Raw genomic sequence first — 27,850 nt, forward strand, 5'->3', positions numbered from 1 at the left:
CAGTTCACAATAGAAAGAATATCGTTCAACAAAAATCTTACTAAGTCAAATTTATAAAAATCTTGCAATCCATTAATTGAGCCATTCTATATTCTAAAAATTCACTTTGATACTTTGAATTATTCAGTATCAGTTTCCTCATTAATCTGAATTTTTAAAATACCATGTTGTGACAAAAATTCTAAATTCGAAATCTCTAAATCAAAAATAACAAGTACAAAAGCAGTATATCCACTAAGGACGTTAACATGTTGGCTCTAAAAATAAATTCGGTTATTTGGTTGAAAGGAATTTTCTAAAAAGACTTATCTAGATTAACTTGTTCATTGCGACAGACATATGCAGCGTAATGAACGCCCTTCTACTCCCTCGAGAGTTATTTTACATAATGGGATCAAGGTATTTTCCCATAACGTTCAATCAATATCCATTCAAATATGCGATGATTACAAATGACATGTTGTGTATAAATAATCATACTAAAGTAAAAAATTTTTATCAGATCACATTTTTAATAATCATTGAATATAAATGTAGAAATTATCGGAACAAGGTGAGAATAGATCATCACAAGTGTCGAACAGAGTTGAACTGAAAAATGATTGAGGAATACAAAGGAAGACTTGAAGTGAAGTAACAATTCTATGCCGAGGAAAATTGTTGAACATGATCAGATTAAAGATAGTAAAAAAAATTACATTCACCAATCACATCTCATGAAAACAACTTAGATTTAGAGAGAATATTCAACATCATCTATAACTCTTATTAATTGACTATAGTTTATTCGGAAAGTACGTGTAATGATAAGTAAAAATCGAGCAGATAAGGTCGAAACCAGTGAAATATTCCATAATATACATTTTATCCACAATGTGTTCCTCTACTTTAGTTTTAAGTTTAATTAAAATTAATAGTTCCGCTATCGACATTTCTAAATTAAATTCAAAGTAAGCCATTCTTGAACTACAGCTTTGGTATCCGTCGTTCTTGGATATTTATTCAACCGCCTACTATGGGCCATCATAAGACAAGCCTCTTTATGCATCTTACTTAATACAATCTTCAAAAACGTCTACATTCATGCCGTTATGGTAGTCACCAACCTCATTCGAAGAGGAACAAGCTATCATCGACAAAACCGTTATCTGATTTTATTTGTGGATAAATAAATTTTACTAGGAGGATGTTTTAGTTCCGTAAAATCCGTTTCAAGGGAGCTGCTGTGGGAGTTGTGATGTACCCATTTTCCTACTTTATTTACAGTATCGATTGCGTTAATACAAGTCTCAATACTGAATCTTTTTTGTCTTTAAATATTATTGGTCTAGAATTTAATGCCTTTATAAATAGACTCGCACCTATTCATCTTTTCAGTATTAGGCAGTTATTTTCCACTAGGATTTTGTCTAGTATTGGTATTTCATTTCTTTTAGTCTCTTTGCAGAAGTTTCTACAGAAAAATTTAACAACTTCTATAAAAATGTCATTCAGTTGTCAAATAAATAAATATATGACTTGAGAGAAACTATTCAGCAGCTTTCACAACAAATTTCACACATTCGGATTCAATCTCTCTTGATTTATTTTGAATGAATATTGCAAATAATCAATATTAATGTCCCGAGTGCACGTCAAATTGTCGATAATTTAATTTTCTCGAGTGCGCGAATGCGCACGAGAGGAAATTATGAGACAATTTGACATGCACGAGAGGGCATTTTGGCAGACTATTTCCTGAGAAAATTTTAATTTAAAATAAACAATAATTGTTCCTTTTCTTAAAATATAAAATTAAAACCAAATGATGTTTATTAATCCTAGACGAAAATTTGGCACTAGCGCAAATTATCGATAATTTGCACTAGTGCAGTATTATCGCTGAAATTTGATCGTTGCTAGGTAAACATAAAATATTACAGCTTTTTGGTTGGCTTAAATTTTTCGAAGGAAATAGTCAACACTGTCTGTTTTACCAACAGAAAAAAATGACTTTACTTGTGAAGAAGGCGATTAAATTTTGGTATATTCATGAACTCATGACCCGAGTAATTGTAATATTTGTTCAAATCATTCATCGTTATTCTAACAATAGACTTCTGACAATATTCTGCGGCAAATGTTCCACAATTTGTTCTCTTATGACTCCCCGTACCTTACTAATAGAGTATGGAGATTTATTCATAAATAATTCTATTTACATAGTGGTGTGGTTTACATTTATGTACTATATACAAATTTTTTCCATTTTTTTATGAAGTTGTGTCACTTTTTTTAAGTTTTGAACCAATTGTCCTGTGTTGCTTTAGGTCTCTTTCTTCATTTTTGCTATTTGTTCTTCCCATAATATTTTTTCTGTTTTTTCCATTCTCTGTAAATGACCCCACCAACTCAACCGTCTTAACTCAATGAGTGAAAAAATCTCCATATCGTATTGTGCACGGTCATTTGTTATCTATCACCTCACACTTCCAAGATGATCCATCTCTGCAGCTTGCAATGCATTTTTTTGTAATTTTCTTAGTAATATTTTTCATTTTTCATTTCCTGTATTTTCTGTTTCAACATATTTAAACGTGCTCACCATTTCAATCTTCTGTCTTTCTAATTCTGTGCTTATTTTTTGTTTTTTGATTGCAATATTTATTCTCATATCGACCTGCTTTAGTATATTGTTCCAGATGTCAAATTTTTTTGTAGATCTTGGAGGTTTTCTGCACATGCTCCCTCAGATATTTTTACTACTTGCAGGCTCTTATATCCAACGCATACTTTTTTTAGTTGGTTAAACAGATATCTAGTATAACATCTATGAAGATATTGAGAAGCAAAGGACTTGTCTTATTCCTTTTGTGTTTAGAAAAACTTGTGATATTTTTACTAATTACATAAATGACATTTTATTTATTAAGGCTCATTTTACGTCTATTTCTGTACTTCCTAAATTTCCTTATATCTTTGCACTCGATACTTTGTCAAAAGTTTTCTCCAGATGAATACAAATAAAGCAACTTTAGCTCAACGGACAGTTCTATCTTTAAGTAGTTTGATGATAAGTACGTGTACACTTCTACCGTAACGGAATTTGCTTTTTGCATTATTTAGTGAATCTTCTATTTTTGTACACAATAAAGTTATTTCTCTATTCATTTTGGGTGTTTTTCTCTCGAACCCCGTAACTTTTCCATTTTTTAGCTATTTAATCGCCTGTGTAACTTCTTTTCCCGTCTTTGTTTCTTCGTTTTCATAGTAGACCTCCCTATAAATTTATTTTTTCGTTATAATCTTCAGTTTTCAGCAGTAATTATAAATTGGATAAAGAAGAAGGAAAATCAAGGCAAGGGAGAAGAGTATCAGCTGCAGTGGAAGAACTTCTAATTATTTTATCAAAAAAATATAACGTGCAACAAGATAAACTGTTCATTTGGTCGACGATCTTTCTTTCCTCAGTATATTGTGTTTGTTTATAGAAGGACGTTGGAATAAGTGCTTTTGGTATAGGGGTAAAGTATTTTTCTAAATCAGGAAAAAACTGATATTTTTTAAACTTTGAGAGCCCAACCTACTTTCTATCTATCTATAACTACACAACTTTCATTTCACACCTTTTTTTTAAGGGTGGGTTATTCACACTGAATAACTGTACGTGTGAAATTCAAGTGAAAATTTTTATAAAAACCATCGCATTTATATACTGAGTTCCATGTATATAAACCCATCCCGAATGAAATACAACATTGCGTGATTAAGTTGATTATTTCAACTTAAAAATCATGCTTTCCTTGAAATCATTTGACAGCAGCGGTAAATAAAATAATTAAATTCGGACCGTACTTGATGCACGCGAAGTCTCCCAAATTTCACGAATGACTCATTGAACCGTTATTAAATAGGTGATATCATAAAAAGAGTATAACTGTCCTTAGAACAATTAAACATTCATAACACAGATTATAAATTTCATATTACAACTAAAACATAAGTAATTCATATATATTTCCATAAAATGGAAATATTCATTTTATCTGTCCAAAGATAATGAAAAACGTCTAGTACTATTTTCACATATAGAAACTAGTACATGTCGTATTCATGTCTTCTCCTAATCAAATTCTACTGAGTAGGCGCAATGTAACCTAAACCGGTTTATAATACATATTTCAATTGCAAATGAAACTGTATGTTTTTATATCCATATATCAATTATGTCCATCTTCAGGTTCTTCGGTAGAAATATCATGCAATATTTATCGAGTTATATAATTAGACAAGAAGAAATCAAGTTCTTTCCACATTTAGTAGAAATACTATAAATTTTTCCTATTTTGTTTGTGATATTTCTTAATATTTATATTCCTCCTGAAAAACAGAAGACTTTTAATGATTTATCTCTATTCTTAGACTCGTCTGATTTACTTTCACTACTACTATCGTTATTAGTAACGTACAATATTTTGTTCAATCTGGTATAGTCTGAGTAACTTCTTTTCTGTTATTCAGAACATATTGGATATGTTTCTTCCAGTTTCCAGATATGTTCTCTTCTTTCTTGTCACATGCCTTTTTATCTGCAGACAGATAAACTATATGGGGTATAATTCGCAGATATTATGCACTACCATAATTCCATGAATTCCATAAATGTCATTCAATCTATAGCGACCCTGTAAAGGAAAAGAATTCTATATCTGAGCCATCTAAAATGATCAAAATTCGTAACCTGATGAAAAATTTAACGGTTATCTTTGCAATGCCAAATTTTGATAACAAAGATCAAAACAGTGCAGTCTTGACTCTCAATTTTGCATTCACTCGGCGTCGCAACTGCAAATATTGCTCGTAAAAAAATATACACTTTTAATCTTTATAATATAATATACTATTTATGAAATTACTTTTTTCCCCGGGAATAAAATGAGTACTTTTTCTGGGATATTGTATACACACATAAGCAACGGTAGATATTTAATTAGAATATTTTTTTATTCAAAAAATTTACATTTCTTTTATATCAAAACTACAATTAATAAATGTGAATTGCATGAGTGACACCTTCCTTAAACTATTCGATACAACAGTCCAATTTTTTGTGTTGAAATTATCTTCTTTTTTAAGCGTATAATAATATCTATATTTATATTACTTTCGGCAATACAGATCGTAGAAATAACATATTCTTTTACTAAAATAATGAACGCTTATTATTGTTCTAGTAACAAAATAATGAGAAACGTTAGCAACATCTTATTATTTATTATTTAATTTGATGTTAGTCATTTGAAAAGTGTATTGCAAAAATGTATCAAGAAGAAGAATTTCAATGTACACCATCGCTTGAAGAAAAAATAGTAAATGTCACTCGGAGCAGAAGACCCATTTTATGTTTCGCCCAGTATGCACTGCTGAGGCGTTAGCCGAGGATCTGGACTCAACAATAATGATTGCCTTCTACGCCTAGTAACATAATGTACTATTATTTCTGCCGTTGATGTATTAGTCGCAAATCTGGTATGATTTAAACACTACGACATGTTTTAAACATGTGTTACCGATTCATAAACATACCCTTCAGCGATTCTTGATGACTTTCAACTACCATGTTTCTTTAGTGTTATAAAGTCTCCCTCAGATTCAGCTAAAAGTGTAGACGGGCTTCGAAATGAATGACCTGTATATGAATTAGCATTTTCAAGCTGAAGAAAATTAGCCACTGTTTCTGGAACCATATAAAATTGTTTTTCACTTAGATTTTCCATTGTAATATGCATAAAACAAAAGATGATCCATTTGCTGCTGCTGCTGGCCGAAAGGTTATATACATTTCGTAAAATTTTTCAGCAACTACAAATCTCCTGTTCACATTATTCTTTGTTTCCTTAAGTTTCGCAATTAATAAAGTTCCCGAATATTAAATTTCATTTATTTTTACCTAGCTGATTCCACAAATTCGAGAAGCTCCTGCATTCCCAAATAGAACAACAACCTTTATCATTAAATGACCTTCATCGGAAGCACTATTTAAAAAATCACTAATTTGTGTACTCGTAACAATCTCACTTTTCTTGGGCTTGTAATCTTTCCTATTTTTAAATGTCTACATTATTATTGGATTATAACTACTATTTATGCTTTTAATCATTGTATAATTCGACCCCACTATCAATGGCCTTTGTTGTGCCAATTTCGAAAAATGAGCCATCTCCATGAAAGAAATGCATGTTTGTTTCATGATCCATTCAAGGAATCTTGAATACGAGGTTTCGTGAATTTTTCGATTTTTCGACGATTTTGGTGGCGATTATTTCTGTGACACTACTCCTACTAATTACGGTGGAGTCAAAGAAAATATACACAATTTTCTAATCAATTTTTTGAATTGAATATTGTAATACTATAATTTTTAAATAATAAATCATCATTTTTCCAGTCACAGCAAAAAAATGTGTATTATAAACAAGACAAATACCAGATCTCAGCTTTCGATTTTTTGCCCCTCAGCTCCATCTAAAACCGAATAACTTTTTCCCTGGTATAATAAATAAATATTGTTCAAAGCAATGGTGAAAATCTATTTTTATAAACGATGTTTATATGTTAATTCTTTTTAGAAAGATTGTGGTCTTTACCCTTGTTAAAAATAGTTTCAGAAGTTCTAATTTCTCGGATTTCATTAAAATACAATTGACATCATTTATGCATTGTTTGAATACAAATAAGAGCCAATGAACTGTTTTATTTTAAAACGTACAATGTAAGGCGCTAAATAATGAATACAGAAAATGGGAATATGCCAGTTCTATTTTTTCTGTTAATGTGGAAAAAATGCAAAGTTGTCGTTTGATCCGAAATGTATGTTATAAGAAAAAATAAGGAGATTTTTCTTTAGCTATACTTTCCACCAATAAATATTTATAACCCTTTTAGTAACTTTTACGCCCATACCAATAAATTAATGTCCTATTTTTTATTGCAAGCAATCCGATGTACTTTAGTCCTATACAGAGCAACCCTGTATCTGATTATTAAAATGCTTTATTAACATGATAATTTTACATAAACATGGAAAAAATAGTACTAAGATTTGTTTCTTTATCTATTTCCCAACCACAAAGATAGATAGAAAGATAGATTACTACTATTGCAAACTTTTCATATCTATTATTAACTTTCCTATGACTAGTACAGTGAACCATTCGTTTGTTGTACAGTCGCAGGGACGAACAGGAACTTAGCTTACAATGCCTTACAAAACAACTCACAACAGTTGAGCTACGAATTTTGGCAAATATTCTAATATGAGCAGCTTCGCTTGTTTTTACCTGGTGACTTCCTCCACCCAGTTTTTGTAGCTTCAGTTTTGTGATTTCCATATCACAAAAGATTCCCACTTATTTGGTAACACATACTAGCTTTGAATTGACCTTCACGATATATTTTCCCACAACTGGTATAGGATTATTAGAATTATATCTTCTGACTTTGCATCAATGAGTTGCCTCATCAAATTGTATGCTGTTTACGAAAATGTTTTGATTCAGAAAGACATTTATATTGCAGCTGCGAAAGTAGCCTCATAGACCCCATAATACATAGGCAAAGTAGTCTTTATGTGTTACTTAATAGCCTAATTGTTCCCATTTCCTGCAACTTTTATACGCTACACCAACTCATTGATTATCATTCATGTTATTAACCAAAAAGTTTGTTTTTTTAGGATTCAGTTCGCAGCTCTTACCACACATCATTTTGCATCTACTAAATCAGCAGATAGTTTCTTGCATGATTTCCCATAACTGATTCTTTTTTAGCCCGAAATATACCTGAAGTATTTTAGAGCATTGACTGTAAGTCCATTTTATTTACAAATAACAACTCCTCTTTAAACCCAAATTTTTGAAAATTTGTCTATCTACCTATGGACTACTTCAACTGTATACATCAGACGTCACGTCAACACATACCAAGTCAGAGTAAACAGAATCTAGGAAAAGTATATCCTTACTACATACATACTATATTAGCTGCAAGGCAAATATTTGTAAGCTGCAGAACACATTTTTCTTCCTAAATATGAAATTCTTACGTTGGAATTCAAGAGTGATCATGTAGAGAGGGTTATATCAATGAAAGATATACCTGAGAAACATCACGGAATCAACTTTACTTAACTACATAATGCATAGATAAGTTTCCTGAGTAAAGTTAATTGAAAATTAACTTTTACTTAGTAAGTACTGACTCTTTTTATGCAATCATTTCTCTCTAACAACCTACTTTTCCTTAACATATAACAAAGCCTCCTCAACCCTGTTTATGATTCTTGTTGTTTTGTTGTTAATATTTAAAATTTTCTTTATAGGCTTAGTTATTAGATTAGAAACATTTCAAAATGATTCCAAAATCTTCCAATTTTAATTACATGTCTAATTAATAAAAAATTATATTCCTTTTGATAAATTTTTTAAATAATTGTTATACCACAAAAAAGTTTTCATTTACCTTTCTATATGGTAGCAATGTGACGGTTACTAATTTTTTTATCAACGACATGTGAACGCTCCCATAAAAACATAATTAAAAAATGCAATGTATAATAACAGCGTATATTTATTGTTTTAATTAGCGCCACTGAACAAGGACATTTCTGTAAATTAATTATTGGTTTTTAAGACAGGACGGTAACTGCTCAAGCAGTGATTCGTATTTCACCATTGCACACATTTCCAATAATATTGATTGTGCTTGAAATTTATCAATAAATATATTTTTATCCGTGAAACATTTCAACGGAAAAAACGGATCACTGGAAATTATCTAAATAACGCGAGTTTTCTCAATTCTCGCGTATGTTACTCTCTTATATAGTTATATTTTATCACCTTTAATTTACTTCTCTGGATAATCCTTTCATGCTTCAAGCAATGCAGGAAACTAACTCTACTATTAACCTGTTGTTAACCTCCGTCGCTTTTGCTTTGACCACTTTTAAACGTTTAAATATTGTCTGGACATTTTGGATAATGGCGTATGTTTTGAGGAATGCTTTCACAGATTATAAAGACCTGGTTAATTGTCTTGTTGTACAATTCAGGAATGGGTCAGGGTTTCGGCTCCTCATACGCTTACGTAGGGCCGTGGATATTCAGATGATGCCTATTTTTGATACCATCCTGAACGCCGATTGTCATTACACGCCTTTTTTGAAACTGTTGAATCAATAAAAAAAACTTATACACAAGATAAACATTCATTTTTTTGGCCTTCGCATAAGCTTCTATAGTAGTTTTTATTAGCAAAACCTCGTACAAAGCAGTAAACATTTTCTTCTGTGACCTGCTTCATTTAACCACTGACAAAAAAATCTACTTTTCAGTTTTCTGAAAACCACATCGTTATATAGAGGTTATAATAGTCTTTCTCCTTGCAAAAAATGGCTCTACAAGATATGTCTAATGAATGAACTTGAAATTATACTACGGAATTTCAAGTACGATTCTGTTCCAAAGATATTATTAATTTATAAATAAGGTTAATGTGTAAAAGACTTTAAAAGTGAAATATAAAGACACGACTGTTTTCATGTGATCAGTTCGTATCAAATTAAACATATGTTTGCTTTTTGTTTATTTCTCTAAAGAAATAAGATTACTTGTAAATTTCGAAAACATAAGTTAGGTCGATTTTGTTTATTCCAAATGTTTCTTCTCTTCTCTGCGGAAAATTCTTCCAGCCTGTTAAATTGTGAAAATAATCAATAGAAAATATAAAAGGTCTATACTGAATATAAAAAATGTATAATGATCAAATATGGAAAGCATTCCAAGCAGCCCAAGGAGTAAGTTAAACTTTGTATCCATTAATTTTCACTGTTGTTGCTTTAGATAAAATTAATGAGAAAAGACAAGCAATTCATAAGAAGAGGAGCCACGGGAATATGATAGGAGTTAAAATAACGAAAACAAGCAACTCAATTGTCTGCGAAGAATCACTAAATACGAAAAACTAATTTATTAAAACTAAAAATCATATAATCCTACAAGCTTTGAAATTATCAATATAAAACACAAAAAAATAATAGTTATGAAAACAACAATCGTGAAACTCGATAGCTATAAATACCTGCCTCAAAAATAGTCGCAGAAGGAAAAACTGATAGGTTGAGTTTATCATCTATATACATCATTGGAGAGTGAAAGATGGAGACTGTTAGTTGTATAGAAACTGAGATCACTTTATTTACGTAAACAGTAAGCACAAGAGTGTAAACCCTATTACTCTCCAGTAATTCGAGTGGAGATGCCTCTGGATATCGATCTTGAGCTTCTGTATGTTCAAGTGTACTTATATCAACCGTGCATCTATTGTGAGGGTATTTTACGATAAGAATTCTGTGACTTATAAAGTCTACAATGAGATATTGGAACGTTCGCAAAATGGTGTGCAGAAGGAAAATAAATCAGCGGTTTTTTTATACATCATGGCCACGCGTCGTGCTACAAGCCGTTCAAAGTTCGCGAGTTTTTGACTACTAAAATTTTTTCGATAAGTTATCGTCTTCAAAGTCTGAGGGGAACAGTGAAGTTAACCTACGTATATTATGAATATCAACGACTGACCTTTCCATAAATTCCAACTAGTTAAAATTCTTTTTGTTTGCCTAAATTCGGATTCAGCTTTATACAGCTATTGGCTATTCCTGAAAATAAATAATATGTTATTAGGAAAAGATTTTGAAGTCATTCCTTGATTCTGCAGAGTAAACGAGAGCATTGTTAGTTTTGAGCAGTAATCTGAGGGATGTTATATCAAATTTCATTTAATTTGTTTACCTGGACGGGTTGAAATAAAATAAAAACTAAAATAATTAATAGCTTGAACAATATATTTTAGTAATGAGTATTTTGTAAACTTACTTCACCTACTACAGTTGGAGAACTTAACACTTAAATATTGAGTATAAGTGCATCTAAGGATTGTAGGTATTGAGACATAATTACTAATATTTAGTATATTATTCAATGATGGCTATTATTTATGAGAACGAATTCATCCGAATTTGTAATAACTATTACTCGTGAATAGACTTGTTATTTTTGTCATCGTCAATGTAACCTTCGAGAAATGCTGTTTAATTTCAACCCTCAGAGTTTTTTCACAGTTGTGCTGTCACCACCCCCGATCATAGAACTTAATGCCGATGACTCACGAACTAAGACGTGTAAAGTTGTAAATTTGAAGATCTTCACCTGCTTGTCCCAAAATAATACATGATGATTTGAATTTGATGCAACTTTTGATATGAGGGTTAAATATGATAACTTGATCTAGTTGTTAATATCATTTAACAGACAAGACTATTATTATTTGTAGTTGAAAATGTTCATTATTATTATTTTGTGTTATATTTGAGAATATCTACAAGAAATAATTACGAGTTGCCCCGTACTACCGTCAATAAACTCATCAATTTTGGGGTTTCGTTACCACCCATCTTGTAAAACAGAAACAACAGTTAATAGACAAAACGCCATGTGTAGATTCCACTAAAAATAAGGGAGCCTAATAGCAAAAGCGTGCTACTTATCATATTGTCTATTATAAGGGCTGGGTCTTTAAATAAATATACTGAAAAGAAGGGAGCAGTTCATTTTAGAAAACATGTCAATAGCGCCTAGTGTTAGTGAATAAATATAGGAATAGGAAAATACACTCTGGAAATTAGATGAAAACTAAAATATCAATTAATTGAATGAAGCTTGATTTTGTCATTTTAATATGTATTTTTATCAGCTTTACCTAGTAATATGATAATTCTTAGCTAAGTGAAATAAATACAACTATATTTTCTGTATAATGAAGAATATATTATATCATATCATTATACAAGTTGTTGCTCTCAAATAACGAGACTGATCTTTAATATTCCTACAAAGCTCCATGCGTACTTTCCATTGCTTGAAACCATGCTGATAGCTCCACCAAGACGCGAGCTTCTTTATCTTCAGCTTCAACGATCACATATCTTGTTCTTTTGTACGCAGATTTCACTGTTGGATATAGAACTCGTACAAATCCCCCAATGCAAGATATGTCAATATTATAAGACTGGGATGTTAAAGGTAGTTATACACGTCTCGGCATACGATACATACATTCTTACACAATTGTCACGAGTGTCACGAAATTTTTTCGTGCGGATTTTTTATCAATTTCTATCATTATACGAATACTTGACTGAATATCAGATCAAATATAATTCTGATTTCTTCTATATGGTTATCCGTTAATACGAATGAATGAAAACATGTACATGCCTTAAGCAATTTCCATATACATTTTCCAATATAAGTTTCAACAATAGATTTGCCAAGGTTCACATGGAATTTCACAACATTTCTTTGCTCCACATTTACATTTTTCAGACGAAAAACCAATCTGATGCGAATTGATGAACGGTTATACTGATTTTCTTACATTATTAACAGGTTTTGTATTCATAACTTTTTACGGTTACAGCTGTATATGAATAGCATTTACCGCAAGCGTACATAATATGAAGAAATGTGCAATATTGTACTAATGCAAGAAAAGATTCTTGCATTGACAAAGTACACATTCTACTTTCGATAAATAACAATTTATTATTAAATAGATCAGAATTGGCCATTACTCACGAATAGGATACCATCCTTTATCTACAACTATCAAAAGAGAAACACAATATATTATTAGTTTATGTAGACATGATAATATATTATGTTGGATTTTCTTAGGTCATATTGTAAGTTGTACTTCTTATAGCAATTGTACTTGTAATATTGTAAAAACTTTGTCTGGTACAGTTACTCTTCCACAATTTTTCTGTCTCATTCTAACTTATTTTTTACATTATCATTGGTGTAACCTCTGGGAACTGTGCGAAACGGAAACAATCTGGACATCTTCGTTTTGGTTACAAGTTTATATAAGAGCCCCGTTGTGATCTATATCTTCAATTTCCGTGGAATATAATTCATTCGTGCGGCAAGCTCTGATTAAACCCATTATTAGTACAACATGAGCAAAAGACTAATGAAATATTCCAAAATTTCGTTTATTATTACTTTTTTGTTCAAAATTATTCGACAACAAATTTATTCAGGTCCTCCAAAAAGAGATCATAGCTTGTTTTGGTCGATACCCTTTGGAATAGCATTTTAGGAACGTTTGCAGCTTCATATAATTTTCTAAATACTTCTCAGCATGAAGTAAAAATCACCTTGTTTGATTTAGCAAATATATGAGTAACAAATTGTGAGAAAAAGAAGTGTTTTTCGCTTTGATTTCTCATTTTTAAATTATTGCGGTATTCTACTTCTTCTTTATCAAAAGCATTCATATTAGTCCTAGTAGTATGTTGCATGTAAAGCAAATAGAATTCAATAAAGAAATTGACAAAATGACACAATTAACGTTTGTTGAAACAAGTATTACACCACAGCAGCCTTATTACACCTACTTGAACCAAATTTTAGCATTAATTTTGTCGGGATTTTGGCCAAGACGATCGAAAATATTATTTTGTCCACGACTGTTGTATAATGTAGTCATTATATACGTCTGTTTACAGAACCTTAATAATAACCAGTAATCACGGCAGTGATTATTGTATCCATTAATCACTGCTTTCATGATTTAGCTATATTATATTGTTTGGTACCAAAAATCAATTTTGAAAATCTATATATTTCCAATTCAGTTTTTTACACATAAAAAAATTTGGAACAGTGAATTGTCCTAATCCAGATTCCTGTTTTTTAACATAGGTATCAGGTTTTGCGAAATAATTTACAAATCAAAATAGCTTTTGAGATGAAATAAATTTGTTTCGAAACTGTCAACATTATTATATTTGTACGTAGATTCAGTGTTTTGACATTTTGTGTGAAATTTTGTTAAACAATCAAATAAAAATGAATGAAGAGAAAGAAAATGACTTATATTTAACACCACCAAAAGTCAGAGAAGCTGCTAAGTCGTCTTTTTAAATTTATTACCGGAAAAGTCAATGAAAGTATATATTAGCTATGATCTTTCCTGAACTCGTAAAAGGAATTATCAATAATTATAAATGAATACCATCATCTTATAAGATTAAATACGTTATATTTGTTTAGCTAAATACATAGTATTTTGTGTTTGGGGTAAGAACTGTCATTACTTGTGAGTTTTTTTTCAGTAATCCATAGATTATGTGATATTTATAGGTAAAATCGTACTTTATTACTATTTTTGAAATGAATAAGCTGAGTTTATATTTTATTGAAGAACTCTTAACTGCTCAGCTTGGAGATAGTTAGCAGTTACCTTAGTCTCGTAAGTAGGGTTGTGATTTTTCCATCTAGCCTTCACATTTCTATACCTGTCTTACATGTACAACCTTCACATCTAATTAATACTTTAAATGATAATATCGTATTGTTCTGTTCGCTCGTCAAAAGAATGAAAAAAATCTTCATGTAGTTAAATAAACTATAGCATTTTTCAAATCTATTTTTGTTCTATTAATATAAAACACTATATGAGAATTACATAGAAATACTTGATGTGGAGCAAAGATTAAATTTTGTTATCGTACTGGCCAATATGCCACATTAGCGGGGATTCTAATCAACATTTTCAATATCGCTTCCAATAGGGTACTTGACAATGATGAAAAATAAATTTGTATTGGTTTTTTATTCAAAAATACATAAAGCAAACATTTTTTGTCTGTCATTATGGGTTTAAAACAATAATATTTGTTGAAAGAAATCATTAAATTTAAACATTTTGTACTGTGATCAAAAACATGCAGTTGGGCGCCAATTTGTAACCTTTACTTCCCCAGCTGGAGCTCTTCCTCAGGTTATTCGACCTCAGTTAAAGTATATAAATATTTAGTACTCAAAAGGGGTGAACAATAAATATTAAATTGGATCCCCCAGCTTCTTAACGAACGACGTTGAAAAGAATAAAAAAAGGTTGAAAAACTGGTAACACCTTCTGAATTCAATTAATAAACTGCGTATTCAAAAGAAAAAAAATATATATATATATATATATATATATATATATATATATATAATTGAAACCAACTCAGATTTTTTATATTAAAGATAACACGAGGACTAGTCGGGATGGTTGCAGCCCTCAACTGAATTATCATTTGTTGGAGTTGAATTAAATGAATTCTTGGTGTGGTTGAACTCAAACCTAGCAGCTGTGTAACTACGGAAAAAAGTAAAATGAGAAAGGAAATGATAGAAATAAATATATTAATTCATACTTACATCGAAGTGATGTTTACAATATAAATTGTAAAAGTTATGGTCGATAAAATCCCTGAATATCTTCGAGCAAGTTTTAACTACTTTGTTTGTACCTTGCTTACTGTAAGCATGAGAATAAATAGTTTCTGAGGTGATTCGCACAAAATGTAATAAACAGAGGAACTATACACCACTTATAATTTTTTAAAAACAACAGAAAAACAAAAAAAACAGTGAACAATGTCGTTAACTGTTCCTATACTGACATCAATGCTCCGATTTATTGGCAATGAGCATTTCAGCGAAAAGCTGAAAATTTAATTTTAAATTCAATGATAGTATGAAAAAATTATTGCCAAATTGTCTAGATTCTAATTCTCTTCTAATTAAACATTATTTTTAAAACGGGTAATTCGACTGTAATCTATTTTTGCAGTTTCTCAATTTATTAGACCCTTCTATATGTTTTTCACTCAATTTACTTCATTTTATATTTCTTCTGGTTGGATATTAGCTTTTCAAATAAAAAATTGACATTTGAAATATATTAATATATTTTTATTCAGAAGGAAATTAGTAGAAATGTCAATTTTTTATCTGTTTGAATTTTCTATAAGAAGAGAACTAGAATCAAGACAATTTAGCAACAAAAGGTAAAAAAGTCTGAGAAATAAGAAACTTGAAAAATTAGAGGTATATAAATCTGTTAAACCCCTTTTTAAAAATTTGTCAAATATCCTATTGAATCCCTATAGGTGAGTAAATTTTCTGTGTAAATCGTTTTAAAAGATTTTCAAAATTGGAAGATCTTTTGACATAGGCTTATTATTAAGTTAAACGAATGACAATTAGGATTTTGATTGATGGTTAATAATTTCAGTATCATTTACATACGTTAAACCTCTCATTTTATGAATTAAATGAAATATCAATCGTGTATATTCTTATTAAAATTGACTTGTTTGGAATGAAGACATTGCCTTATACTTATTTTCTCGGTCACTCCAATGCACCGTATAGGAATTTGAATCATTTTTATCAAATACTCGGGAGATGTAATAAAAAAACTATAAATAAATTTTTATAGCAGCAATAGACACGCTTAAATCGAGTACAAAAGAATATTTATTTGTACTTGCTACTTAACAGCATGTGTGTACATACGCAACTGGAAATAAATATGATCATTTTGTGTACGTTAGAACATTGGACATATTACATGCAGAGTACAGAACATGTTTGTTTCGATTAGTTGTTTTCTGCAGCTGCGCATGCACGATTGAGCGCCTCTATCAATCGATAATCACATGCGCATTTCTACTTTTAATTGAGTACCTCCAAGTACTTATTACCCTAAAAATACTAGTTATGCTCCTGACAAAAATTCACAAAGAAGTGAACATTGTAGAATGTAGAAAGTTAACAAATTTCCTGACTTGGGTATATATCAAAAACAAAAACGATATTTTTCTCAAGAAGTACTCAACTCCAGCTCAAAACTTTATAACTATATGAAGATAAGTGAGAATATATGAAAGAAGTAAATTCATCAGGAATGACACTCGATTAAAAATTAACATGGGAAACACATATTCTGATATTGAAGAAATAATGCCAACCTGGAATCAACCTACTCAGTTCACTAGGAATCAGAAACTGGGATGCATATTACTCGAGTTTACTAAACAAATCATTCATAATATTTAAACTTCACTACGAACCAGTCGTCTGTGCTAGAAAAAAATCTTTTGTTATTCCTAACACAGCACTACTGTTTGGATGCTCATCATATAAATCTCATTCAGAGTTTATATGGTGAGATTGGAGAGTTACCACTATTTTTATTAAGACAATATCTGAGCATCTCGCCTATGGATTATCGATTACAAGATATTCTATAATCATACCTGACCGTTTCAAAAATAAATTTTCAACTACCTCATTTGATTCTCCTTTCTATCATAGAATCAACACATTTCTATCCAGTATGAATTTGTAATTCCTCAATATCTATGATATATCATCAATAGGCCCTATCCTCCATGGACAATAACTGTCCCTACTACAGACTTAGAACTTGTCGAGCTCAATAAATCAGAAACACCAACAAACCAAAGTAAATACGACAACTTTTATTAAAGTATACATAGATTATTTCATAAACTGGAGCCGCATTCTTTTCCGAAAACTTGTCAAAATACTTTGTACTCCCTACTTTAATATCTATTCATTCAGCTGAATTGTTTGCAATTCTAGAAGCGATTAATGAATTGCAGAAAATTGGCGGTAAAAAATCTGCAAACAAGATTCCATCCACCTTATTAAGAAGCTACTCGCTTGCAGAAACAGAAATATAAATGTTAATTTCATGTGAGCCCCATCCTACACCGGAATAGAGTGTAATGAAAGAGCAGATAAAATAGCAAAAAATGAAAACAACAACAAGCAATCAGTAAATAAAAACTACATGATATATAACGATTATTTCGAAGCATTTTTTAGAAAGAAAATCCAAGTAAAATGACAAGAAGTAGCAAAGCACATGTTATGGATATTACAAGTTTCAACTCTGAAATGGTTGCTCTTAGGAAACAAATCATTAATATATATTTTTTAACATTCTTGATACCTTTCACCTTGAATAAAATTTTTTCTAGTTACGAGATAGATGTACGTAGCCTTTTAATCTCTCACTTATAATGATGTTCTCAATATTCTTACAAATTTTCACCTCTATGAATCTAAATTTACCAGACTAAAGTTCTTTTTAGTTAACCACAAACTCGAAAGTCCGATTTCGTCTCGCAAAGTTCAAACCATATTGTATTGCAATCAGAATTACTGTCATGAGGGTCATTTGGTTTTTTTATTTTTCACAACTTGCACTTAAACATTTTCATTAAGGTGCATTTTAGACCAGACCTTCCGTTAATAATAAGAAGAGCATGTTTTAAAAAGCATGTTATATGAATAGGTTTAGAGGCATGCCATTTTTAGCTATTTTACAGGGAAGTGAGCTTATACAGAGATTCTGCCTGTTAATCCGCATACTATTCACAACCTAAAGTAACTCATAGAAACACAATAATTACTTATTTGTTATCAACATACAACTGATTCAGAAAAAAAAATTTTTGTCTCTGGTACTTTCAGTTCTAAAAACTTCTGGTTTCCTATTTTATATAAAAAATTTTCATCCTAAGAAGTCCGTTTGAATCTTCATGTAAACAAACCTGCAAAATTCTGATCAATCGTAAATATTTTAAATTGGTATAATTTAAAAATTGTTACAGATTGCGATTCTAATGTTTCATTTTTCATGTTCATTTAACTATTAAAATGGTGTCGAAAAAATTCTTTCATATTTACTACTGTAAATTATTGTCACCTTTTTGTTTTACTAGCATGTTTATTTGTATCATTGCTCACGCTGCATTGAGCCCTCCTGAAATGCTCTCAATCATAAATTTAATGAGCTAAAAAGGATATAAAAATATAAAGATCGAGTGTGAAAACCACTGTATATGAAGAGAGAATAATTTCATTCTATTGAAATCATCCATTTTTAGTCCTCTGTCTGTTTGAATTAATGACAGCTTAACGTTCCCGTCTCATCAAGATGATTTGAGCTAGAGAAAAAACATGTCTTTAAATAAAACCGAAGAATACAACACACAGATACAAAAATAAACTGATTCTTGTATATGTTTTATTTTTAGTTAAGGAAACTAATTACCGAACTGCGACCTTGCCAGCCATGGATGAATAATTTTAAATTGAGGCTGTACCACTATGATGAACGAAAAAATAAGCATGACAAGCTGACGTATTCGGGAGGAGCACCACTTTTGTATTGTATTCGTATCTAAATTTCACAGGAAATGGAATTTTAATCGTATTCAACTTCCTTTGAAAACACAGTTCATTGAAAACAAGCCGAAGACATAACAATAGAAAATGTTTAAAATCCATACAATTGAAGGAAGTTCAAATACACAGTGCACTGGGATCAAGGATAATGCGAAACTATCAAATTTCACAATTGACAGTTTATAATTTAGAAGAATTTCTAACTAATACTCATATACATGATAAAACAGTGTATATTAATTTGTGACAGGGTTGAAAACTAACCAAATCATTGAATTTTTTTTCCAACACTTTCACATAAATTGCACCTTTTTTCATTTAAACAAAAATACAGATTTATTCTTAATTTTGTCGGATGCACTGTTACTTTCCTTGTAACATGACTGTTACTTTCAATCTTCAGCAATAAAAAATATTCGAATTTCTTCTTACATACTTACACATCACTTTAAAATTTGGGAATAAATTCCATGACCAATAATAGGAGAACAAAACAGATCTTATGAAGAGAACCTTCTTGATCATCAGTATTTTAGTCGAAATCGTAAATTACTTGTTTATCCACTTATAGTTAAAAAGTTAAAATATAATCGGGCGTATTCAAATATGCTTGTAATATGTACCAAGATTATAGTAAAAATATTGAAATAGTATATTATTTGTGATAACGTAGATGTATATTCATACTGCAAGTCGAATATTATCTACCACCATAACCATTGATATTAAGATACAATTACGGGGATAAAATTGTCTATAAAATTTGAATAAGTAGTAAACCGAGTTTGAATGACACAAGTTTGGTAATTTTAAGAATGTAATAATATCTCTCCAAATTTCTTATTAGGAGCTTTATTTATGAAATGATTGAGTTAATCTGGTGTAAAAGTTTTGCATTGTTGCATTGTTTTATATTTAGTGTTGAGTTTCTTCAATTTTACCAAAAATATAATTTTTGTAAATGATTCCTTACAGTTCTTGCTGTTATACCAGTTTTTGTATATACCGTTATATCTATTTTTGGATTATTCTAGCAAGAAATTTTGTATAGTAACATAAGCTACTGGCCTTATTTCTGAAGGTGTACATGGTAATTCAATTTTTCCAGAAAAAAATTCCTTGTTAATTCAATTTCAAAAAATTTCCAAATTATTCAAGTGGCATTACTTCTCTCGATAACAAGAATGGAGTGTTCCTTTTTGTATTGTACAAACTGACGGAGTAAATAATTCCAAGAATCTTTGTCGATTTATTATAGTCAGTAATACATCATACTAACTCAACCTATTTATTTACGGATACTACTAGTTGCTCAAATGGAGAGAAATAATTTCGTAGCTACCATATAAACTAATGGAATAAAATAAATATTCATATAATAAACAAAACATCAAATACTAGGCCAAACAAGATATATAGTCTCCTTATTTCACCATACAAATGTATCAAACCAAATCATCGATGCATAAATCGCCATTGTACGTATGAATATGTGAATACATGATCACATACGCAGCACTTGTTTGGTGTTCGAAAACTGGACAACAACTGCTCAACAAACAAATATTCAAAGGCTAATCTGTCTAGGTATTACTAGAGCCTATTTTTAAGCCTCTATTTTAAAAGTCACAATTAAATAGACATTTTACTGCTAATTGTCAATAGAAATGTTCTCGAAAGAAGCAAAATAAATGCAAAACATAAGTGGGACAATTTAAGAATTGCTATAGGACGAATAACTTTTTGTTTTCTCGGCGCGCCGACATTATTGATAATAATCAAAATCATCAAGTGCAACTTTGCAATTGTCAAATCCCTTTATAATATAGTAAAAATGTGAACAATTTGAAAAAATTAGGTTCGGATCCTCCTACCGCGTTACCTGTCTGCCGGTAACGTTTAAACCGTCGGTGTAGGTAATCGCCGTCTATAAAAGGCGAAAAAAATGGTATCTGAGGTTTAATGTGACGGATGAGGCCGATTCATAAACTTGAATTTCCGTTTTCGATTGCCGTTCGCGGGTGACGTTTGTAGCAAAGTCTACACCATATTCATAAAATTAAGGGTTCTTGCCGCTAACCTAAAAATTTTGTTATTCTTTTTGACGTGTGTACTGCTTTTTGTTTTCATGATATTTTTGTGTTGTTGTTGTTTGTTTGTAATCCAGTATTTATGGATATCAAGGAAAATAACGAAGAGGTTTTTTTATTGGGACAAAGGTGACAAACACGAAGGGATGTTATTGGTTCTTTTCTATTGTTACGAACGACGGGAAAATATATAATTATGTTGAGAATCACCAACGGCAAACCGATTGGCAAACGGCAACTATGATTGTTCTTATACATTTCAATATTTTCAATTTTGTAACGTCAACGGCAACGACAAACGTAAACGGTCATTAAACTTCCCCTATAAAATTGAGCCTTAATACATAAATCAGGGACAGTCAGTGTTGCCAACACTAAAAATATAAAAAGAAACTATCTCACTTAACATTTTTAATTTTAGTCAACTCATTAGAACAATTGTATTCATACTGCAACTGAAAATTTTAACCGTGACAAGCTGCTGAAGTATAATAATTATATGATTATTCAAATAGCTATAAAACAGGAAGTTTATTCTGTATCAGCGATTTCTGCATCAGTTGCCTTCTAGTTAATTATATTTTAGATATGCAACATCATCTATGTGGTGGTGATACCTGTTACTGTGTAGGAGTTTTGAAACCAGTTTCGTTACAATATATTTATCCCGTTCATATCACATCTTCATATCAAGGCTTTCTTAGTTTTTATAAGAAAACCTGCTTATAGATGAAAAGGAATCGAATTGTTCAAATGACGCTGACAAAATCTTGATATTTCGCATAATACTTTGTAATGTTAAAAATTCGTTGAAAAATAAAATATATTACTGCTATACAATTTGTTGATTCACTTTTATTTATGTAAAAAAACATGGAAAAATTTATTTTTTCAGTGAAAAAATAAATTTTTATCAACGAACTTTCGAGTCTCGACTCAACATTAATTTTTGTGGAAAAAGAATTAATGAAACCGAAGAATACCTCATGCCATAGAATTATTCATGACAGTTTTCTGCTTTCAAAAGTAGTCATATGAATTGATTTATTATAATTAGTCTTTAGAAATGGTTATTTAAAATTTGAATCCTATTTAGCAATCATCGAATACAGTTCGTTGATATAGCTAATGAAGTGAAGAATAGTGACGTAAATATTAAAATTCCATAGAAGAGTAAAAAAACAATTTGTAGGTGTAAAAATGTATATCCGAAAAGGCTGTAAGTGAATAAAAAGAGCTTGTATATTATTTTACTTCATAAAGATTAGGATTTAATCACACTAATTCCAAGCTCTTGGTGAAGATGCTTCCATATTTATCTGTAAATTGTTCTTGGTTTTAGAAGAAGCTCCTTCAGCAATTCTATTAAAATTTTGCTCCTGAATAGATAAAACAGAACAAAAGAAGGACTTTGTTTTATTTAAATCATACATTTAACTAGAGACTCTGCTCGATTCAAATGGGAGTCAATCCAAGCTTTTGTCAGAAATTACATTTCAGTTACTGTGGCACGAAGCACAACTACTATCATGTAAATTTTAAGTGTAACTAAGCCACGTGATTTTGTTTCATGTTCCATTTAACAAAGGTAAAAACAGTTGATATATTTAGACTTTGACGCAAGTACCCATGGCATCTTAAATGGAACTATATCCACGTATATGATATGTTTTTCTTATATTGTCTATAAACTTATTTCCACATTCTTGCAGAAACGTACCAGTTCTTCCGAAATTGCGATATTTCAACTGAACTGATGCGCAATATTTTAGACGAAAGGTTACATAACAAATACTTATCTGATAGGTGGATGCTGTGATTGCTTGATGCTGATCAAAAGCTCGCTAGCATTAAGAATTGAAACGAACGTTTGGATATCTTCTATCGATATATCAGAGTTGATGAAACTAGGGTAGTATTATACTGCAGAAGCAAAAATACATTCGAAACATTAGACACTTTGACACTTTGTTTTGGAATTATTGATAAATTTAGAAAAAGGGAAAACGATAATTCTTGAATATTCTACTTATTAGATGGCAGATTTTGATGTCAAACTTAATAAGAAACAACCGCATTAACTCGAGAAAATCATGTTACGATTCATTGTCTCATTTGCCTTATTTACCTGCTCAGACTCTCTCCGATTACTTTCTCTTCCCAAACTTTGAATAATTGCATGGAGAAAGGTAATGGCAGAGACCATCACGTATTTTTCGAAAAAATTGTTTTTTCACTGGTTTCAGAGTATTATCGCCAAAATAAGTTTGAAGAGTTAAACTTTTTTATTCTTCTGTCATACCGCCATCGTTTAATTAAAATGCGCTCTAAAAAGTGTTAAGTTGGCAGTTTACTTACTTTAAATAATAAGAGGTAAAAAAAGAGTCTATTTAGATGGAATGTGCTTTGAATATTGTACAAAGGAATTTATTTAAATAAAGAAAACTGTGTTGAACCACTACTAGGTAGGCAGCCCTACGACAAGCTATTCACTTCATATTAAACAATTCATCAACAAGATTATTCTTGGTAATAAAAACTTTTGCATGTGTTCATTGTTTCGTCAAAGTCTTTCCTACTTTTGACAAACATGATAAAATTATTGTAATTTAATACAAATATGCGAGGTGAAGCGAACCATGGAAACCGTTAGTGAACGCATTCATAAATTTTCTGGGAGCTGTTTCCGAAGATTAAGAAAACCTTCTCAATAAGTTCAAAGTATTGTATCAGTTATTATTAAAATTGATGAATCTATTGTCAGTATTAATAAAAGCTTTAGCTGAGTTGTAGCAATAGGTTTCATGAGCTTTGAACGTATTTTAGAATGAATTCAATGATAAAAACTACTATACATGAGGTGTGGTGGAAAGAAAACTAATTGTGAGCATTTTTTACTCTACTATGTCTGGTAGTTTTTGACTCCAAACTAAAATTCAAAATTTTTTAATCAGATATATTATTAATTACATCGTATATTCCATCAGCTGACGTTAGTTAATACGTTGTTAATTACAATTAAAAGCAATTTATGAAGTCGAAGATCTTCTTTTTGATGCCGACATTGTAACTTATAGTAATTAAGATGCTTGAATTATTATTAGTTGCACACCAACACTGCCTTTCCTCATATTTAAGTATGATGCGAATTTATCTTATTGAATAGGTTTTCCACAATAAAAAGTATGAAACGCCTCAATTGTCTTATTGACGGTTTTCATGGTTTTTTTGAACTTAAGTTTATAAATATACCTATTGTGATGAGGGTATATCGTGGTATTCACATTTATGTCAGAAATATCATTTTTGTTTATCCAAATTTACATTTTTCCATTTATTTCGGAAGGAAATTACTGGTATTCTAATGATTATAGGATATAGTGAAGAAACAAGAAATATGTAATAATAATTTATACCCTAACCGAACTCTCAAAACAGTGGAACGCTTGATTTACCAAAATGTTCTAAAGTGTTTTGTCCTACGTGGACAGGTGTTGCGCCAATATCAATGAGTCCTAAGAGAAAAGAGGGGCTTCTAAACAGTTCCATGCTTACCCATGCTTATTTAAAGGAAAATATGTCTGGAAAAAGTAAAAAAAAAATGTTATTTATAAGAAAACGCCCATGTACCCATTGTTCATTAAAAATACTTTTACTATTACTATAATTTATAGTGAAAAGGCTAATAAATATATAATTATAAATACTTTTGCACTGAAGCAGAGATATCTTCTGCAGACCGCCCATGGCATTAGATCCCTTCCTATGTTGGCTGCAGAAGCAGTGCTACAAAATTTAAAACCAATACACTAATTTAGTCTTATGGGTGCCTACTATTGAACCCTCGGCTAAAGACCAATTAAACAAGTTAACTATAGGATAGAAACGACAGGAGGGACACTATATGGAAACTACGTTTCAACAGCATCAAACTCAATTAATGAACAAAAAGATTTGTATTAGTTCGATATAAGCAAAAATGTTTTGAATTAATTTTGGAACATGTGGATCCGTGCAAGTCAATCAATATTTTAGATTATGTATCGTGCATTATCAAGTTGTAAATAACTTTCTTATTTTACCCAACTGTGTTAAAGTTGGTGCTCTAGCAGCTATTGTTGGGTACGTGTGCGTAATAGAAGATAATAAAATCACGCGGAGTGCAATAAAGTTCGAAATATGATCAGAGCATACAGCTGGAACAAACCTATTACATCATATTACAGAATAATCTATATGGTTATAATAGTTATAAATGAAGGAATCCCCCAAAATATAAATTTCTGTAAATCTTCCTAATCAAATTTATGATACAAAGATGTTAATCGATTTAATGTGTTTGTATATATCAAATATATATACAAAGTTTTTCTACTCATTGAGTATGTCATTAAAGTGTCATTCGATTAGCGTATGGCTGATGTGGTGTTTGAATTCATTCGTTACAGATAACGAAAGTTATGTTTTTGTGATGTACCGGTTAAATCAAGAAACAAAGTGTAGTCAGTCGGAAGGTGTTTTTTTAAAAACAAGTTTAATAGCCAATGCTATGCTAAATGAACAAAAATCAATTACTACTCGCTGGTGAATGAATGAAATTTATTTGCCAACTAACGCAACAAAAATTCGAACATCGGACTATCCACCATATAGTCCTGATTTAACAACATGAAATATTAAGGTTGCTGCATTTAGAGAAAGAGATGGAAGCATGATTCTAATACATGAGTACGTGTATTGAGTCCGAGGAAATGAAATAATAAATACTTTTTTATAAGGTAATTAGTTATCTATGTCGTTTCCTTGATTCTAGCCGCTTTTAAATACATTTTTTAAAACTGTTGATATATTGATAAATTATGAAGGAATCACTCCATAATAATTTATTATTAAATTCTTGTGAAAACGATATTTAACTAGTTGAAACCAGACTAACTTTGTTTTCAATTCCATAAAACCCAAACGAAATATTGTTTTCAGGGACTACCTGACTTTCATTAATTACATTCAAATGAGTTTTTATAGGTTGCCAAAATTATTGAAGGAATGGTGTAAAATTATACAATATGTTGTTCTAATTCAAGGCAACAGTTGTGCACAGGTAATTACAGTTTAATATAATTAAAAGTTAGTTAAACTGGATTGAAGTAATCGATACCGCCAGCGATCTGTTAAAAAAAGAAAAAAAAAATAAGGAGTAAACATAACGTGTAATGTGAAGTAATGTAGTGATGAAAAACTTTGAAACGTAATGTCGGAAAAAAAAATCCGCTTTTGATAAATAAACCATGAAAGTAACTGCCGTATCTCTGAACATATATCTAAGAAGGTGATTGAACCTATAAATAAAATTGCACTTTCCATTTGACTCAAGCTTCAGTCGCACAAACTCTTTAACAAATCATTTACGTCTTCTTGCTTTTATAGGGAATGATGAATTTATATGAACTTTGAAAATTCATCGCGACTGATATATTTCATATGAAATAAATTCATAACAAGCAGTTTTTGGTATTTGGCCAAATACCTGTTCAGCACTACTTGGTTCAGTGGATAATGAGGTTACTGACATACATGAAAAGATTACTTATATTGTTTTACTAAATATTCGTATGAAAAATGGTCATTTTTGTTTAACCTGAGAGAAGTTGGGAGACCGTGAAATATAAATAAAATTCACCTCAAGTTAAACGCACATTTGAAGTGAATATGTTAACTTCCAAAATTGCCTGACATTTGAACTTTCCTCGCCTAGAATGTTATAGGAAGGTGATGAAAAATTTGTTTTTTATAATTTCAATCAACTGCAGAACTGATATACCTTAAATCTGTTTATTTGTAACATTAATCCTGTTTCTTTAAGTCACACGGTAGTAACTGTTAGAGTAGTAAAAAATTATGTGCAGTTTTTTTAACGAAAATTTTCATGATGTATTGATAACATTCATAAGTATACTAAGTGAATCGCTTAATCTCTAATCTATATAATGAATAATTTTCATCATTTTATCTGATTTTCTATAAAAAATCTCACTATTTGACTGTAACCTAACAATGTATTTATATTCACTTCATCACCCCCAATATTTACTCATTCTACATCCTAACTCAAAATCTCTCTCTGAATTTTGTAATTGATGCCAGACATAGAAGGAAACTTTGATTACTCTCAAAGACTTCCTACTAGATTTCCACGTTGGGAAGAGCATCCCGTTATCCACAGAAAAGTTGTCTAATTGGAAGGGCTCTTTCTCTTACTTAAATAGGTGATCTGGTTTCCACTTTGAACAAAGTATGAAGATGGATTGTCTTGAAGGTACTATTGGGAAATTTGGATCAACCCACCTAACTTACTTAATACGTCTAAAACAATTATTCGACTAAAAGTAAAGGTGTACTTTACTCTAAATTCACCTTCAAAGGATCTTGTCTTAGAGGCATCAATTCTTAGATACTGCCAATCGAGACCCATTCCTCGCCCGGAAAACCAATCTATGTTAATATAGATATGACCTTAATTCCACTCTAAACTACCTACAAGATACGTAATTCGTACCATCGAATCGAGCAAGGAAAACACCAATTAGATGAAATCTTTCC

At 30.6% G+C, this 27,850-nt stretch overlaps 1 protein-coding gene and 1 long non-coding RNA gene across 4 annotated transcripts in view; both read left to right on the top strand.

Moving 5' to 3' along the window:
• Positions 1 to 22,090, top strand: part of LOC130445038 (uncharacterized) — a 73,899-nt gene extending 51,809 nt beyond the window's left edge. The window contains exon 2 of the long non-coding RNA XR_008910016.1: positions 19,010 to 22,090. This is a non-coding gene — a long non-coding RNA (uncharacterized LOC130445038). The remainder of the gene's footprint in view (positions 1 to 19,009) is intronic.
• LOC130445037 (matrix metalloproteinase-2-like) overlaps positions 1 to 27,850 on the top strand; it is a 254,033-nt gene that overhangs the window by 71,296 nt on the left and 154,887 nt on the right. The window lies entirely within an intron of this gene.

The sequence above is a fragment of the Diorhabda sublineata genome, chromosome 6 (assembly GCF_026230105.1).
Source record: "Diorhabda sublineata isolate icDioSubl1.1 chromosome 6, icDioSubl1.1, whole genome shotgun sequence".
Taxonomy (NCBI): Eukaryota; Metazoa; Arthropoda; class Insecta; order Coleoptera; family Chrysomelidae; genus Diorhabda; species Diorhabda sublineata.